Below are 19,761 nucleotides of genomic sequence, written 5' to 3' on the forward strand. Positions count from 1 at the left end.
GCAGTGAACTTACTTAACAGTTGGTAAGGTAAGTTAAAGCAATGACGTCATCCCAGCGCAATGAAAAACCAAAACAAAAAATAAGCGAATAAAGTAGTGCGTCAGGCAACTATAAGACTCTTGCAAGTTTTTGTCGTCATGTTTGTTACAATTGTGAAACTCCGGCGTGAATCTTCTTTGCAATTCTTTATTACATATATAACATTATTTGCAGAAAAAAAAAACAGATGGCAGCAGCGCTCGCTGGCATGTTTGTATTATCGCGCGCGCACACTGGCGCACGCTCTCGCACTGTCGCACTCTCTCTCATACTTGCTCTCATTTTTATACCTCCAAATATGAAGTTTCACACTTCTAACGCGCTTTTGTTACGTTGGTTGTGTTCAGCATCCTTGCGCTCTTGTTTCTTGTGAAATACACAAACTCGTCTTAGTGCGTGGAGGCATGGATGAAGGGGAGAGCTGGCGACCGGCGGGGAATGTCCACACACGTCTTAACACCGCGTCTCGCCTCAGGGCGTGGTTGCGTTACGAGCGAGTGGGAAATTTGCTAGCTAGATATGTTTTTTTCTTCTCTGCTTCCCTTCTCCTAACAGACCGTGCCAACAGGTGGAGAGAGGACTCCCCCCCCCCCCTCCTCGTAAGTAACCGTGTTGGGGCACCCCCCCCCCCCCCTCTATCGTTCCCACTTTTATTAACAGACTTCATACTAAAATATATCAATGAAGCGACACTTCAAAAAATAAACCAAGGACACTTCCCTTCCAAGACTTACAAGAAATAAAACAGAAGCGAAGAAAGAATAAGACAATTACTGCAAGCTTAGCTACATAATGTTACGGAGAGATTTTATAATACTAGCTGCCCGACCCGGCTTCGCACGGCTATACTAATGGAAAAAAATTAAGCCACATCTCCCATTTACAGTAATGGTAAATAAAAAAAATTCAGTGAAAATTTTATGTACCGGAGAGAAAATGAATAGCACCGATGGTTTCCCGACTCGTGCGCGCAACGTACAACTGATGTACCCGTACTTCGCTACGGCAGTCTACAGGCAGATCACTCTTGCGCCGCTCATTATACAAGCCCCTCCTTGTGGGTACGCCACTGCCTCGCGATGCCCGTTGCCATGGAGACGCAGAAGGCATGAACAATGCAAAATCCTGTTCTCATGCAGACAAAGTACCCACTGTTGCCTGGTTTTAACCACCCATGGGATCTAATTTTCGGAAAATGTCATCCTGCGTAACATAAGGAACATTACTGTTAAGTTTCAAGTCTGTAAAATATATATACTTGAAAAAAAAGGGCAATAAAAAACAAATTAAACACAGAGAGAGGAAAAAAAACAATAGTTTAGGTTTGCGATTTAAAGTGATAAAAAGTATTTAAATACTAATTGAACTCTTATGAGGGTACTGATTGCTTCGTTGTTAATATCACACGGGTGTTTTTTACTTGTATGGGAAAATTAAGAATGATAAGGCATCTAGTGCGTGGCAACAATGTTAATTGGCAATAGGTAGGGACCGGAAAAATTCGCGGGTTCAATGACCTCCAGGATGAACTCCATAGTTCTTCGTACATTCGGTCAAATGCCACCCACTCATTGGCTGCTGTCTTCCGAGACGTCCCAACGTAGCAGTCTGTGATTCGATAAAGCTTCGGTTGGGTGTTTCTCATTGGCCCAGAATCATCCAGGTGAGTTGTGAGCCAATAACAGAGGCAGCACTGAGGTATGACTATTTGTATTTTAGACTATCGCGAAATGAATTCGCGAATTTTTCCGGTCTCTAGCAATAGGAAATAAACTTCTAGCGCCAGCGGCATTGTCAACACACACTTCGTACGTGTACTGCATGTTGTATCTAACCCCCTCCAACGCATTTGATTCTAAATTGGACTTTTAGTAAGGATCCCTAATGTTAATGATAATATTATATAGCCTATAGCCTTCCTCGATAAATGTACTATCCAACACTGAAAGAATTTTTCAAATCGGACCAGTGGTTCCTGAGATAAGCGCGTTCAAAGAAATAAACAAACAAACTCTTCAGCTTTATAATATTAAGTATAGATGGGCTACTATATTGCCTCGTAAACAGGAGCAGCATTAATATTGTGTTTCCCAAGTAGTCTATTAATGTCGGTTTGCACACGTGTTATCGTAAACATCTGTTTCAAACTACATTGGCATGTGTTTCATGAATGTAAATTAGTTTTAACGAAGTTAAAAAATTAATTAATAAATATGCATTTGAAAATTTAAATAAACACCAAAATATAATTTTAAGTTTTCTTTTCTTAAGCTAAATCGTTACTTAAATTTCTGTGTGTAAATACTTTTCTCAGTGATCGCACGGAGAAAGGAAGATACATGCGACTGACGTCACAGGTTATTGTTGCGAGTCCAAGTAGAGAACCCTCAATGTTCTACTATTATTCATGTTATAAAGTATTTATACATCTTATCAGCGCGGCAAAGCATAAATAAAATATTCCGATTCTTATTACGTCGTTCCAGCATGTTATTGATAAAGGCTACAGCATGTAATAACCAGCAGGAAGTAACAATTTCACGCGGGTGACTGTACATGATGGAATATTTACGCAAGACCACGAATTTTGGCTTTAAATAAGCATCAAAAGTTAAATCAAGTTGTTTGCAGAGCAAAAAAAAAATTAAAAATTAAATAAATTTGTGCGGTAAATATTTTAAGAATCCAAGATGGCGGGAAATGATGTATGATCCTCCTAGGGTCGCAGAAGCCGTCGCGCCGTCATAGTTTCCCGCGGCGATGCTAAAATAGGGATTCTGAAAGTTTTTAAAATTTAATAGCAATTTAAAGGCTATATTAACGCATTTCTGATGCAAGTCAACAGACGTTGAACTAACAATTAGCACTAATATATATATATATACTAGCTGCAGTACCCGGCTTTGCCCGGGCTGAACACCGGGTGATATATTGTCCGCGAGTTGCAGCAAAATGGATAGCGATATGTCCAGTGTGGTGGACATTAAGAAATGACACAATTACTGTTTGTGTATCTGTGACATGGTTTTCTGTTTACCCATGGCGATCGGTTGAAAGGTTTAGAAGTTGATGCGCTACAGCGCCATCTAGCGGCGAGTTACAAAAAATGGTTAGTATAAAAATCTTCTCCATGATAAAAACACTTCGATGTGCCAACTTTCATGGCGATCGGTCAAACGGTGTAAGAGTTTATCGACGTCATACATGCCAACATCCAATTATATATATTCTTATATTTCGAAATTTTGGGGCTTTCACTTTTGCGGAAAGTGGATGTTCAGGACCTCGAATGGTTTGGAACACTCCATCTCGAAAGAATAGATATTTGAAATTCCTGAAATTGCCGAAATTTTGGGGCTTTGTTCCCAGAGGGGGGCGGGGGGTTCGATGACCCTGAATGGCTCGAAAACACTTAAAATCGAAAGAGATAGATTTTTCAAATTTTTTAAACTTTCGAAATTTTGGGGCTTTAACCACCTGGGGGGAAGGGGGGGGGGTGATGTTGAGGACCCCGAATGGCTCGGAAACACTCCAAATCGAAAGAGATATAAATATATAAGAATGTAGGCATTTACTGTACTCCTATCTACCATAATAACAATATTGACAAATAGAAAGCTTATTACCTACCTATGAATAATTATCTAAATAAATTAATAAATAACTGTATGTTTAATAATTTACGTACATACATAATATTAAACTTCAAACTATACACACACAAAAAAACAACTAAGGATGTTTGTGAAACTATTTTTTATTTGTCATAATGTTTAAAACATTTGTAGGATTTGTTTATATATGTAAAACTGTGGTGGCAATATTCCGCTTATCCAAAGGAGTATAGAAATTAATAGAGATATCACTCCCTGTACACACTACAAAACTTTGAATTAAGTAAAAAAAAAAAAAAAAAAAAAAAAAACATAGTGCAAAATTAAACAAAAAGTATAAATAACAACTAATATGACAAAAAAATTTACACAACTGGAATGACAATGTTAACATCCGCCTGAAATTTAATAGAAGTAGATAGGTAAGAATATATATAAGAAATTAAATTAAATTAAAACATACATAAATAAAATTATCTCACACTCAACCAAACATAATGTTTAGTATGAAATAAAGGAAGATGGCAATTACACGTAACTATTCTAATTAATAAAAAAAATCAACTTTCCTGAAATTTATACAACTGGAATGACAATATTAACATCCGCCTGAAATTTAATAGAAGTAGGTAGGTAAGAATATATATAAGAAATTAAATGAAATTAAAACATACATAAATAAAATTATCTCACACTCAACCAATCATAATGTTTAATATGAAATAAAGGAAGATGGCAATTACACGTAACTATTCTAATTAATAAAAAAAATCAACTTTCCTGAAAAAGTAAAATTCAAATTTTTCAACAATATATTACATAATTGATAAATATTTCTGGTCTTCGGTCTCAGCAGCCTCTTGACGCTCAGCAGATAAATTATAAACACTAAACCAAACTCCTTGCAAATAAGTAGGTACTGTAAAAAAAAATAACAATATTGACAAATAGAATGAATAAATTTCGAAGAAATTTATAAGTTTAAGAATTTATGTACCTACATAATATTAAACTTGAAACTATCCACACAATAAAAACCTAAGAATGTTAGTGAAACTAATATATTTTATTTGTCATAATACCTAAAATACGTATGTTTCCAAAATGAAACAAAGTATAAATAATGACCAATTTGTCAAAAAAAAATTGTACAACTCGAATGACATTGAAAACATAAACGTGAAATTTAAAAGAATTATGAGTGCCCTAGGTAGGGAGAAAAAATATATATAGAAGAAATTAAATTTAAAAAAAAAATGGGTGCGTGTACTTAGGTACGCGCATGAGAATTTATACTTCTTTGGCATCATTAAAAAATACTTTTTAATTGAATGCAAAAATATTGCGTGGAGTCCCTCCGCGTGGAAGTAGTGAAACTTCGTAATGTGGAAATGAAAATAGGAATGGGTAGAAATTGATTTTTAGTGAAATCATATTGTATCAAATCAAACTAAAAAAATAAAGGAAATTAATTTGTAACGATTCATAGATTGATCTTCAGAGAGAGCGAGACACCTATTGAATGTCTATAAAACTAACTTTTTTATGAGAGCAGATTTTCATGAAATAAATCATGAAATCATTCAACGATAAAAGCTGTTTATTTAATAAAGCGGACGGGTTCGCCCCAAGGAGAAAATTGAAGCGGCGAGACCTCGTGGACATAGAGAAATGACACACACTCACTATTTATGTGTCTATGAAACATTATTTTCTACTATTTAAATTGTAATATATAAAAACGGTATTGAAAATTGAAACAAATATGGCGACACTACAAACTGTCAAGATCTTTATTTTTTTCTTACTCTCTACTTAGTTCCTTACAATAGCAAAACGATACGTAATGGCTTGAAAGCTATTGCTCGGCAGACATAGAGGAATGACACTAACAGTTTGTATATCTATGACACACATTACATAAAATTAAGATATATTTTTTTAACCCGTTTAAAATTTATTTTTTTAGACAAACGATAGCCTATGTCCATCCCCAGGATATAATCTATCTCCTTGCCAAATTTCATTACGATCCGATCAGCTGTTCAGTCGGGAAAAGGTAACAAACAGACAGACAGACAGACAGACAGAGTTACTTTCGCATTTATAATATTAGTAAGGATATATATATATATATATATATATATATATTTCATACAAAAAAGAATTGACAAACTTAAAAGGTCATGTGCGGTATGGTGCAGATTATTTTGTGCTATGAAGTGAAAGGTTTTTTAAAGTGAAACTTTATTACAGCCGGTTCAGTAAGTCCAGGCGATGGATGACTCATCCGAGCGTAAAAAAACGAATAGTGAAACGTTCGGGAGTGGTCTGTTAGTTGTTGGAAAGAGGGAGGGTGGAGGTGGGAGAGGGAGAGAAAGGGCGATAGGAAATAAGTAGGGAGAGAGAGGGAGAGAGAGGGAGAGAGAGGGAGAGAGAGGGAGAGAGATAGAGTGAGATAAAGGATGAGAGGAAAAGTGAGAGAGAGTGAAGACGGTGAGAGAGAGAGAGAGTGAGAGAGTGAGTGAGAGAGTGAGTGAGAGAGTGAGTGAGAGAGAGAGAGTGAGAGAGAGTGAGAGAGATAGTGAGAGAGAGTGAGAGAGAGTGAGAGAGAGTGAGAGAGTGAGAGTGTGAGAGTGAGAGTGAGAGAGAGGGAGAGAGAGGGAGAGTGTGTTTCAGAGTGAGAGGGAGAGAGAGGGTGAGATAGGGAGAGAGAGGGTGGGAGGAAGAGGGTGGGAGGAAGAGGGGGGAGAGGGATAGACAGGGAGAGAGACAGAGACAGAGACAGAAAGAGGGAGAGAGAGATAGAGGGAGAGAGAGAGATAGAGGGAGAGAGAGAGATAGAGAGGGAGAGAGACAGAGACTGTGAGGGAGTGAGTGGGAGTGGGATTGGGAGAGGGAGAGGGAGAGGGAGAGAAAGAGATAGACAACTTTTAAGACTCTTTGCAGGTTTTTCGTTGCCATTGTTTGTTACACACTTTGTTTGGTTATACCTCTCAAGTGGATTATTAAGGTGTGAAGTTTCACTTCTAACGCACGTGGTGTCTACGCACCTATTTTAAAAGTTGATCTAAATTTCTTTAGGCGTTGATGGTGAATTTAGTATGCAACTAAATGCGCGTGCATCTATGCAACGGAAATGTAACAATCTGAAGTCCAATGCAAATGTGCTTTTCTGCTGTACCCACGAGCCGATGTCAAGTTGGCTGGCCCGTGTGTGGCAGTATACATTCTATACAGACACGTAGGCAGCATATCATTTGGGGGGTAGGGTAGGGTAGAACCACTTTGCCCGCTGTTTGTTTTAAATTATATCCATCATTTGTTGGTGGGAATGATAGGTTTTTTTAAGAATGTGGGGAGAGGGGCATGATATCCCCCCCTCAATCACTCCCCCGCGTATGCTCCTGCCCGTATATATTCGCTTTCGTGATTATCGGCGAACGCACTAAGCGTATTGGTGTGCCAAATGAAACTAGACAAGAGAAACTATCCTCGAAAAAAAAAAAATTCTGTTAGAGCAAGCATGGTGTCAAAGGTATGTAAAGATATGTTTGTTCTTTTTAACCTTAGCTGCGCTATCTTACATGTATTCGTCAATCTGACGGTTGCAGTCCAAAATTTACATGTTTGTGTATGATATTAGTTTCAAAAAAATTTAAGTGCAGTAAAAACAAAACGAAAGTGTAAATTCTAGTGCATGTACCAAGTACACAAAATTTCATTATTGGTTCTAGTAGATAATTTGGTGGAAGAAGGGAGGGGGGGTGGGTGGGGAGGTCATCCAAAGGGTATCTGCTGATGGACGTGACTAAAGCAGGTTCGGGGCCTCTTGCGTGTCTAACGGCCAAGGCCACCAGCAACTAGGTGACGCATTGCGAATGTGAGCAGTGCCAACTCCTGGAACCAGTTTCACCAACTCACGCAACAGAAGCATGTCGGGGACATCAAGGATGTAGCCTTGGCGAATCTTCTCGCAGGTAAGGCAAGGTCGTCGGATAAAGCTACGCACTGAGGCCGGTTCCATCTGGTCCCAAACACTCGCTGCAAGCACCAACTATTTTACCAAATCACAAGGTTAACACTTGCTTGCCCAGGTGGGGCCCTTTTATTGAATATTAAATGAAAATCAGAGTAAATAACCTAAATGCTCAAAAATTTGGAAGATGGCAAAACATTAACAGGATAAAACAAATAAATATGATTAAATTTATTCAAGTGTGAATATCAAACAAATAGAGGGAAAAAACGAACTTTCCGTAAACAATTCAAAAATACTCAATGCGATCTCATCACTTTTTTCTATGTACAGTGAAGTTATATATATTTTGTTTTTAATCACACGAAATTATCTCAAAAACATTCTAAACTATTAAATATATATCTCTCAAGTTACTTCATAACAAATGATTTTGAGCGATAAGTTCTTAAATCTATGGAAAAAAAAAAACACAAGACACAATTACAAATAATTTAAAGACTTTGGAGAGTTAAGTTACTTTTACTACTCAAACAAATATGCCCACCAAGAAAAACCGCACAGAAGGTGCAGAAAGTGCAAACAAGTGCTGAGTATAATGAGCACCCAAAAAAAAAAAAAAACAACTAACATTTACTATTCTTTACCAAGGGAAACGTTGTCAGAAAACATTAGTGACATTTACAAGTAACCTTGTACAACAGCAAACATATCAAACTTAAAAAATTACTGGCCATTAAAGAAAATAACGAACACAAAAATTATACTTAGCACTCCAATAACCTCCATACTATTATGCCCCCGCTCTCCATCCTATTGTCTCTCAAACTCTTTAGATGAAAATGAAAGTCTGGGATGGTTACAGAAATTTCTAGAAGGTTCTTCACTGTAGTTCAAACAATCTATACATAGGCGAGTCTTACGGCTGTATTCTTCTTCTTCTGGCTAAGATCTCGGGTGGTGCCCCTGAGTTTGAAATTGTTTTGGAAAGAACCCTCAAGATTTTGCTTTAAGGGTACTGTCTTAAACAGCACACAGCAGTAGCCTATATGAGACTTATGATGTCACATGATGATGATTCCAGATTGTAAACAGGTAAGGTTATGATTCTTTCGTGTCCTTAAATGTTTTTAATGTATAAAATTAACACGAAACGTCTCGTGACCAATACACACGGTCACATCATCATGAAACGTTCGTTCTCTCATTTTCTAACGTTAACAATTACAAAAATACAGTGGTCTGAATATGTGGTTTTATACTTTTTGATTCCAGATAACAGGTACACACAAGACACAATCCCTTACTTTCACATTCAATTTTTAATATCTGGATAAACGAGCTTCGCTCGGAAGTCGTAAGTTAGTATGTGCATACAAATATGTATGATTTTTTTTATTTCATGTAACTAAGAATGAATCCATTGTGCAAACACTAAATAATGAACTATTGCAAACCTTACATGCATAACATAAATAATGTTGGTAAAATTAAGAGGGTTGTTTATTCTCTCATTAATAGTGACATCAGAATATACACAGTATATACAGTTGGCTGTGCTGTGGTCGTTCGAATTTCCCTTCAAAATTCACACTCTGATGAACTGCATATTTATTTTACGGCAAACTTGACCATCAAGCTATAACTATAAATGCAATAGTTAACTGTCGTTCTGTTATAGTATACGTTGAATGCTAGAGCAAGAGATGCATTAAAGTATCTCATTCTTTTTGTAAAATTATTCTGATTAACTAAGACGATATAAAAAGAGACGCACTGATTCATTTGAAAATCAAGGTGGTTCGTCCATGCAAACAGCAATCACTTACATAATTGTTATTTTTGAGACGATAACTTTCCTTTGGGAAATGCAAAGCATCACTGTAGCTACACAAAACATAACAGTCCAAAATGTTGGTATGACACTTCTACACTTACTGTTTATGTGCTCGTTAAACATTAAGATCAGTAGGATATTTCTGAGCCAATAATTTCAAAGTTTTTTTGAACACATCTCATTTTAGCGACATGTGTAGGGCGAGTCGATGACTGTGTTTCTTGATTAGAAACATTATGTCTTAAGTCAGTTGTGTATTGTCATTGTCAGAAGAATAAATCAGAAACATTGCTTTCATCTCTTCTTGACTGCACGAAGTTTGAAAGTTAAAATTATTTTGTCTTCATGGACGTCTTGTAGGCATATTGATAAGCACGCTTTGTTTAAACATAAGTACACACTTTGTTAATTACTACCTGTTATAAATCTGGTTCGGAAATAATTGCCCAATTAATAAAATACGGTTTTATTAATTACCAATATCTACACTATAAATTCAATCAAGACCACTCTCAGTACAAGCCCTGTCCGTAAAGGCAGTCTCACGCCGATCAGCCACACACTAGCCTGCACAGTGGCTCACTCTGCCAGTCTCTGCTGTCTCACCGCAGGCCTCGAGGACTGCCTCGCCACTCACCCGCGCCGCGCCGCAGCACCGTCCCTGACTGTCGCTACTGTCGCTACTGTCGCTACTGTCGCTACTGTCGCTACTGGCCGAAGAGGCCCTCGAGACACTCTCGCGGGTCGCCCTCGCTGGTGTCGCTACCAGACCGAGACTGTTCCTCGGCGGCCAGGCCTCCAGCCGCTGACAGTCGCTCCGATGTCTCCGCACCAGGAACTCGCAGGAGTCACTCCCCGATAGTTCCACTCCCATCTACACCCCGCTGAGGTCAGGCGTGGAAGCATCCAGAGGCCGCGCTTCACGTCACAGGCCTTGTCCATGCCCCGAGGCGACGACCCAAGAATTCTCCAGACGTCTCGGCGCCGGCCGAACCCGCGCTCCATTGACTGTTAGTTGCTGGCTGGTGCGGGGAAGGAGGGGGTAGGACTTGATTGACAGGCCGCTAATGGCCAGGTGACACACACACACCTCTCACAGTCACTATCTTTATGTCTGACCTTCCATTTCTCTTTGGAGTAATTTTTGTTTCCATGACGGTCTCTAATATATACACATCTCTTACGATTTTCTTTTACCCGCATGTTTACGTTTTTTTTTTTTAAATTAAAATATACCAGATTTTTTTTTCCATGCAGATAATCTGGACAACACAACACAACGACGACAGCACAGACGAACACAGTAGACATCCTACGACATAACAGCTTCGACATTCGACATTCGGGGAACTGACTGCTCCTGTCATCAAGAACAGACAGACTGAACAGTTTGGTTCACAATGTCCCAACAGTCGCCTCGGCACTACGGGCGGCTCCAGGAAGATTTTTTTTTTTCGGGAGGGGCTACTGTAAAAAATAAGGATGAAGTTGCACATCATAACACTAAATAATCCACAGATTGGCCTTTATTTTTCGCCTCCAAGTGCGGCTATTCTGTAAATTTAAACGTTATCGTTAGATCCGTTTTTGAGAATGCCAATACATACGATGATTGCTCGTTTACTAGTATACGATATAAAGACTGAGTCAGAATTCTAGCGATGAACTTCCGCTACAGGGTTCATCGCCTTACAGTAAGTTGAAAAACGATGGTCTAATGTGCTTCCCAATGCAAGGGTACGCCTTGGCGCTGAACTCATTTATTACAAACACCAATGAGCGTCTGGAAAATGTTTAATTGAACGATGTTCTACAACCACCGTTAAAACTTTCATTACGTTAAATGGTTTCAATGAAATATAACTAGAAGTAACAAGTCACAGAAAATAAAGTTGTTCCCCCAATTATTATTTTACGTATCAACAAGTTTAACTGTAGTTCTAGAACCTTTTACAATTAAACATTATGCAGAAGCCGAGTACATGTTTTCAATTTTATTTTATTTTTCGTGATGAAAGTGAAGCAGAAGTTTGTCAGACGAATTCCAACTCAACCTGTACACTGTCAAAAGATTTTAGCTGTGATAGCCTAACTTCTGTGCCACGTTTTTAAATATGCTTTATTTGAAAGCGTATATACCAAACCAACCCAAGAAGCATTTAAAAGTTGGTCAGCAGAAAGAATAGTTGTCACATGAGATTAATAAGAGGCAAATCAAGGCCAAGACCATCCTCAAGCGATTTTTATGTAGGTTATGTACGGAATATTAATTGGTATAGTACTATTGGATAGAACTACTTGTCTAACTTATGGAGCTATGGACCATACGTGACATGCTAATGTCAACTGTACAGTGGTGGATACAGAAATGTATTTCGAGAGGGGATTAAAATAAATTTATTTATTTATTTATTCATGTACTCCGTTTAGTCCCAAATTAGGGACATAGAGCAAGTTAAATACAATTTAATACAATAGAAGTTATATATAAATCAACAATACAAATCATACAATCATATTATAGTTGGCTAAAATAATAAAAATTGACGGTATATAAACCTATATCAGTTATAAAATAAATAAATAATAAAAATACACACACACAGTAGGGCTATGATACAATCAACACCAAGCTATAATCATGCAGAAATCAGAATTAAATTTATACATACTAATATTGGTGATCCAAATATTCAATAATAGTATAAAAGGTATGTATATGGAGAAATGGAGAAATGAAAGAGTTCTTGTATTCCAAAAAAAAAAAATTACGTCAACAAAGGGTTTGTACAGTTACATTATCGTTCCCAACATGACATCACTGTTTTGTGGTTTGTGATTCCAGGTGTTGTAACAGCTACTTTGCATCGCCCTAAATAAAATAATGCCTTCACCGAGATCTCGCGTATTTTTTCCTTAACTTAAGGGGGCCATCACAGGCCATTAGCAGCACTGTCCCCCATCGCCACAATTAGCGTCCGCTCCGCCACTGACTGCTACTGTTCGGCACTGGAAATACATATATTTGCGCCAATTATGGTATGGAATCTGTTACTCGCTCTTGTGGACACATTCGTGGCAAGCTGATGGCCCATTTATGGTATGCCGAGCATTACTCACTGTTGGGTCCAATTATATAAGCGACAAATGCATGCGTCATTCAAGCCACACGAGGCGTGCCAAAGTTTTAGCCAAGTTTCTCAAAGAACGGCTAAATGACAGATAAAAAAATACTAATATTGTAATGGATATTATTATAAACTAAGTATACTTTTGTTTCCTAAGCACCTCTGATTTTAATGCTTAAATTGATTATATTAATGCAAAAAGTTGCGAACAGGAAAAATAATTAAATCACATTACTATTACTAACACGATGCAACTCACAGCATACTCATACATGTATGTCTGCATGGAGCTGAAGACTCGGATGAGAATCAGATTTGACAGTCAAGAAGAGAGTTTTAGAAGAGCTGGAAAAACATCTGTCTCGTACTAGACAGACATCATCGAAGCGAATTCAACTTGCCAGATGTAAGCCAACAGTTGGCTGACAGGTGGGTCATGCAGATGTCCATTTGTTGGCAGATGGGCGTCACAGCTCTTAGGGCACTGGCAGCACTTTCATAGCAAATGAGCACCTTGGCATCAACACCACAATAGTTTACTCTCGTATGGCAGCCATAAACAGGCCTGCGCCAGCAGGTTTATTACGAACACTCGCTAAGACTTGCTGTATTCACCGAAACACGTGCTGCATTCTATGGTTACGAATCAACATGCGGTGGTGTTTCGTTATATTCCGTTGGGGCTTATGAACTACGGAATAAATCAATGACTTCATAGGATAAGCAACCATGAAGAGTTAATGTGAATGTTGAATAAACCATTTCATCCGTAAAACAAGGCTGTTTCATTTACTGTTTGTATATCTATGAATTATGATATTCTGTTCACCAATGGCGATCGGACGAACGGTTTAGGCTGCAGCGCCATCTAGTGGCGAGTTACAAAATAATGGATAACATGAAAACCTATTTTATGAAGAAAAGAAAAATCCTTTGATGTGCGAACTTTCATGGCTATCGGTCACACGGCATCGGAGTTTATCAATCTCATACATACCAAAATCCATTTTTAATATACACATGTATATGTAAATTCTGCCAGTGTTATGATCTGGAAGCATTTTTTTTAAACAAATAATATTTCTTAACATTTAAATGCAATCTCACTAGTTGCCATTTGTTACGTTTCCGTGCCTTGTGGCAGCAGCAGGCGCGATAGTGAAATGTTACATGAGATCTGTATCCGTTTACGTGATCCGTCTGTTACCGTGCCATTGTTGAACGGACCTGAACTTCTGCTCCTGGACACACTTGTCTCGCTAAATGAGAAGTTTTTTATTTGACGGACATAACCTTATAAAAGGCTTGGGTTTGTGATACAACCTAGTTTTTATAATCTTCTTTCTGTGCCACCTAGTTGTTGATTATCAGTTTCATAACTCGCTTCACTTTTACTGAAAATTTCTACGTTTGTTAGTGATTTACGTCGCACAGTTATGCACAGTCCGGGGTGTGTCAGTGAGACGGGATGATAAGTGCGAAGCTCGCTGGTGCTTTCACCGCGGTATCGCCTCTAAGCGCAAGGCTGTAGACTGGCACGCAGTCTTCAACTATGGTATCTGAGCGGAAACCATAACATTATATGGCGGATAAATGTATACGTCCTTGCTCTAATGCCTCTTCGACTGGGGTGAGGGATACTGGCACTATCATTTTATAGCGTAATAATAAAGATAAAAGAATACTGTATTTCCCTAAACCGTAAAATACTCTCTCTGAAAGTTTCATGTTTAAGAACCATTGTTAAATCATCTATTTCAGCAGTTTTAACAAAAACACATTAAAACAAAATAATATACTTATAAAATGCATTCTTAAATATGCAATTTCAGAAGAAAAAATTTACATGATTTTATTATTATGTTTTTACTTCTTGAAATTTTTTACAAGCATTCTCTAAGATGGCATTGTGAATTCAATAAGTTTACCAATAGCGTACAGTTTTAACAAGTGGTTATGTTAGGTTGAATATTTAAAAAAAAACTATTATATTGTGAGATTTGTCAGTTAGGTTGGGTTAGTTACATTAAAAATACTTTATAATAGTGTGGAAGGTTTGTTAGGTTAACGATTTTTATAAACATTAAAAAAAAGGTGGACGGTTTATTAGGTTACCTAAATTAAAATACTGTAAAATCATTTGAAAATTGGCTAGAAATTACCTATGGTGCCAAGATCACTTTTCGCCGACGAATGGGTGCCAAACTCGCTAAGTATAATTATAGTCCAAACGAGTGAGTTTTACTCGTCCTGAGTAATCAAAGGTCGCTAGGCTAGTGACGTCACAACTACTCGCGCGCGAAATATCTCTCTGGTGAGTAACAGGTAAGAAGCCTACTCTGTTTCCGAATTCCTGCTTAAAAGACCGTTTAGCCTAAATGATTCTTGCGGGATGTCGGCCATTTTTGTTGACCTCCCGAACAGTTGCTAGGATCCCGAATCAGCCTTGCGTGAAAGGAAGAGTGACTGACTCACGTCCTTGCACGCATCCTTGTGGTCTTGAGAGGTTCATGGCGCCATCTTTTATTAGAAATGTAACCACAGTCTGTTGGTGAGCCAGCCAATTACTGTCCCCCCCACCCCTTTTTATGTTTATCTATTACTGTCAAATAATTAAATTGAAGGTGTAAGAATTAGAAATTGCCTGGAAATTGTCAAAATATTGCGAACACAAAAACAAATGTATGCCGGACAAAAAAAGTTGTGTAATCGTCGAAAGAATTCCGATATTACGGCTAGTTTCTCACTGGATGCAGCCTTGAAATTAAAGGATCCTTTGGCTAAGGCCCTTACCTACCCGAGCACATTCGGTGTGCAGAGATTTAGGAAAAACACACGCGATTCGAAAACTGCTCAAGATATCAGGGTTGTGTCTGTTTACGAAAAGCATTTAAGAATAAGCTGAGGGCGGATGAGTAGTTGTTTCCGGATTTCATTTTAAGCTGTTGTTTTGAGAAGAGTGGAAATGATTAAAACGCGTTTTCTCAGAATAATGTTTAGGCAACACGCACTCATGGGACTTGACATCACACCTTTATCTTAATTTATTCGCTACACAATGTCTGGTCACCACTCAAGTATCATAGTTGCTCTATGCACGACGAGAAGAATGCGCGCCAGTTCACAGGTTTGCGCTTAGAAGCGACACCGGACTAGTAATGCCATTAAAGTCGTACTTATAACTCCGCCTTACACCCATGAATGATGGGCGGGGCCCTTAATGTAGCCGCCTGGCTATGTTACCAAACGACTTACAGAGTTACAGGAGGCAAAGTGCCATTTACAAACTGTTCAACATATCTTGAAAGTGCCTGATTATAATTGCATATAAGTGCCGTTGCACTTATCTATAAAATTTTAATCGTATGGTTTCGTCTTTAATGTGTATTTTTTTGGGCAGAGAAAAAGGCTAAACGTCTTTAAATTTCTTTTTTTTTTTAGGTGTAAAAAATTCTAAAGACAGTATTGCAATTGGCACAAAAAGACGCGAAGGAAACTGTTATCTTTAATATTCCAGCATAACGTGATGGCGTCACAGCTTGAAGACCCACAGAGATGCGTTACCGAGAGGATTGCACGCCAGTTAGCTGCCTGGCGCGTAGAGGCGTGGAGAAGTGTGAATGGCGAGCTAGTTTCAATCCAATGCCTCTGCTCGTTTCTACCTCATGCGCCCAAGTCACAGAGCGCCATGCTCGCTATGTTTGCGATGTTCGCGTCGCCAACTGCATCTCTACAATGCTTTACAATATAGCATCAAGAGCTAAAACTGAACGTAACTTATCCACCCATGAACAATGTTGGGCTATAAAAGTTACAAGTGCAACTGTTTATACTTCGAGCAAAATAAATTTGCACCAAATATAGAGGTACTTTAAACAGTCATGTCGATGGAAAAGTTCACTGAAGAATCACGAAAATATCCATGTTCATGTAATAAATCGGTGGAAGAATATAAAAGGCACGATATGCAGGACAACGACTGGGATTTGATTTCAAGGGGATGCCACCAAACTGAGATGCAGATATTCTGAAATAATCCATAAATTTGCCTTCGTCCTCACACGCAACTGCTTCATCAAATGATTAAATTATTCAAATTCTTTTCTTTTTTAAATTAACTTTATGAACCCATTTCTTTTTACGTTTACATTCTGCAAGAGCCAGGATAAAATCATAATCGTCGGAATCACTCGAATCCCGTGGCACGCGTCTCTCCAACATCGCGGACTAGACTTATCTGTCTGGCCACCTGGCGCAGCGAACATAGCCTAGTATTCCGTGTGGTCTCGCCTTTAAGGCTGCACTGGTTAATGGACAAATTCGATAACACCTTTAACTTATTACGCAACGCTGACAACAATACTCACCGAGGGACGATTGTCACTTGTACGCACACACACGCTAACCAACCGCGCGACGAGATTGGGAAACACCGACTGAAGCTCCGTGATGTTCGCTGACAGAACGTGCGTGACCTTGACGGCAGCTGCGCGCGCATCTTTCTGCCACTTCCCCCCCTCCCCTTTCCCAAACTCCTCTTCCCCTACCGCGACCAAACAAGTTTCCCTCTCTGTGATTTATACCGCTCTCTCTCTCGCTCTGTCTCTCCGTCCCGTGACGGCTTGTTTATCCTGGGAAATGACGCGCGTCGCACCTGGAATGGATGACGTGGCAACTACAGCTCACAACCATGAACCAATATTACCCTCATTCAACGATAGCACTGCAGGCTGTGGGGCACCGACACACACACCGTGCGCACAGCTCCAGAAGAAACCACGCGATACGAAAACTGCTCAAGATAATCCGAGTGGTGTATGTTTACGAAAAAATAAAAATAAAAATTCAAGAATACGTTGAGGGCGGACGGGTAGTTCTGTTTCCGTATTTTATTTTTAAACTGCATTTTCAGAAGAGTGAAAATGGGTAACACAAGTGTTTTCAGAATAACATTTAAGCATAAAACGCCTGGTACAAATTCTTGAGAGCACTCAAGGGACTCGCGCTACACTTTTATATTCATTTATCCGTCAAATAATGTTATGGTTACCGCTTCCTCATAGTTGCTCAATGTACGACTAGTAGACTGTGCGCCAGTTCAGAGCCTAGCGCTTTGAGGCGATATCGCGCTAGAAGCACCAGCGATCGTCGGAATTTATCACACCTTTCTACCTCGATGGAGTATGAGATGTTTACATATAGTCATTGAGCATTGTTTCCCGAGGCAAAGTTAATAAAGGGAAAGTACCAGTGATACAATTTAATCAGTATAAACATGTCGTTTGATAATTTCCATAATGCCGTACACAGTTTTCGCGTGTGGCTATGGCAATATCATCCAATGTACCACTATTGCATTATAATGAAACTGCCTTATCTGCGTCGCCGTCCAGACAAATTTTAAATTTCGATACCTTGTTAAAAAAATCTATTTTAGAGATCTAAAATAAATGTTCTAACACACATTTTTAAATTTGGCTATAAGAAAAAAAAAGGGGGGGGGGGGGTTAGTCCGATTTTGAAGGTTTTGTTTTTGGGCTCTGGGCCACGCTGCGTTATCGTGTTTTAATATTAGGAATTGTAGTTAAAGCCATAAGTATTGCTTTTGGTACTTCAGTTTGAGTATGTATAGCTTTGTTAATTTCATGTTTCAAGATGAAATATGCCGTAGAAAGTCGTCAGTAGTAATGGAAGGCGTTCTACAAGGTCATATGCTTTCATCAGAGGAAACTAAATATACTATTTGACTACAGTCAATGTGTGATGTATGAAATAAAAGAAGGAAATTTAATCACTTGTCACTGAATGAAAATTCTCCAAAAACCATTCTATTAGACCTCGCTAAACGACGTTAATTCAGAAACATGGAATTCTTAACAGCACTTGAGCTGCAAAGAGTATTACTAGAAACACTGAGTATGTGTGTTGGTTCATTCAAACCAGAAGATATAAAGCACCATACAAATAAAAAAAACTGCTGCTGAAGCCTAACATAAATCAATTTCAACCCTATATGGTAACCTGTAGCAAATTGGAAATCCGCATCAGTAGAGGGTCTCGTGTTCATGAACATAACAAAGGACGTGTTCAGCAAGTACATCACATCGGATATTAGACAAATCAATCATTAACAAATTTAAATGAAGCCTTCAAATCATAAATTTCTTGATGGATCAGTCTGTCTCTGCACACGTAAAAAAAGAACCAACTAAAACTATGGTTCATCACAGTAGTATATAATAGTTACTCCGAAAACAGGCTTCAGGCTGTGGAGCCGAGAGCCGAGCCGCATCTCTGACGTCACGTCCATCTCTGACGTCACGGCGACCATCTTGGACGAGCGTAACGGGACACAGCGTAACGGGACACAAAGTAACGGGACATAACGTAACAGAACAAGTAGATCACGGCGGCCATCTTGGATCCGCCATTTTGGATGACGTCATTGTGTTCTCGAACATTCCGGCGATGTGTTTTCCGCCATATTGGATGATGACGTCACCGTTGCAGTTTCCGTTACGGCCGCCATCTTTAAAATCTTTATTTATTATCCGATTTTAATGAAATTTTTTTAAAAAATTATAAAAAAATTAAATAATAAAATTTGAATGAAAAATAATTTTAAAAAAAACATTTACGACACGGAGCTTGGAGTCCTCGATTGAACCCGACGAGTGCAAAAAAAATTAAAAATGACGGCCGATCCTTCCCTCACAGTGGACGCAGGCAGACTGACCCCCACCACTTTTTGCCATTCATATATATCGTCACCTAGTATGACGTCATGTCTGCCATCATGTCTTTGTTTGCTGGAAGTCATCATCATCATTGTATCGTCGGCGAGAGTGCGCTGACGCCATGTTAGTTTAATTCTTATCCGCTAGAGTGCAGTAATCATTTATTACTGTGACACCCGCCATCTTGTCATTTGGCCGCCATCTTGAAAGTCCGTAATTATTTAGCTAGAAATTCGGGAAAAGTTCCAAAATTCATTAAATAAATTGGCAATAAATATACTGATAGATTCGATCCGCTCCTGTCCTCGGTTCGATAGCCGATCGATGCAATAATGTTTAATTTTATGTAAAAAATAATAAATTCATCAAACCATGTTCAACATTCTTAAAGAGACTTTAAAACCTCTACTACCATCATCCTATCAG

General features: G+C 38.6%; 1 protein-coding gene across 1 annotated transcript in view; it reads right to left on the reverse strand.

Moving 5' to 3' along the window:
- Positions 1–17,103, reverse strand: part of LOC134542688 (uncharacterized) — a 110,917-nt gene extending 93,814 nt beyond the window's left edge. The window contains exon 1 of the mRNA XM_063387149.1: positions 16,966–17,103. The gene's annotated coding sequence lies outside the window, so the exon portion shown is untranslated. The remainder of the gene's footprint in view (positions 1–16,965) is intronic.
- Positions 17,104–19,761: the final 2,658 nt, after the last annotated feature.

The sequence above is a fragment of the Bacillus rossius genome, assembly GCF_032445375.1.
Source record: "Bacillus rossius redtenbacheri isolate Brsri chromosome 9 unlocalized genomic scaffold, Brsri_v3 Brsri_v3_scf9_1, whole genome shotgun sequence".
In the NCBI taxonomy this organism is placed as follows: domain Eukaryota; kingdom Metazoa; phylum Arthropoda; class Insecta; order Phasmatodea; family Bacillidae; genus Bacillus; species Bacillus rossius.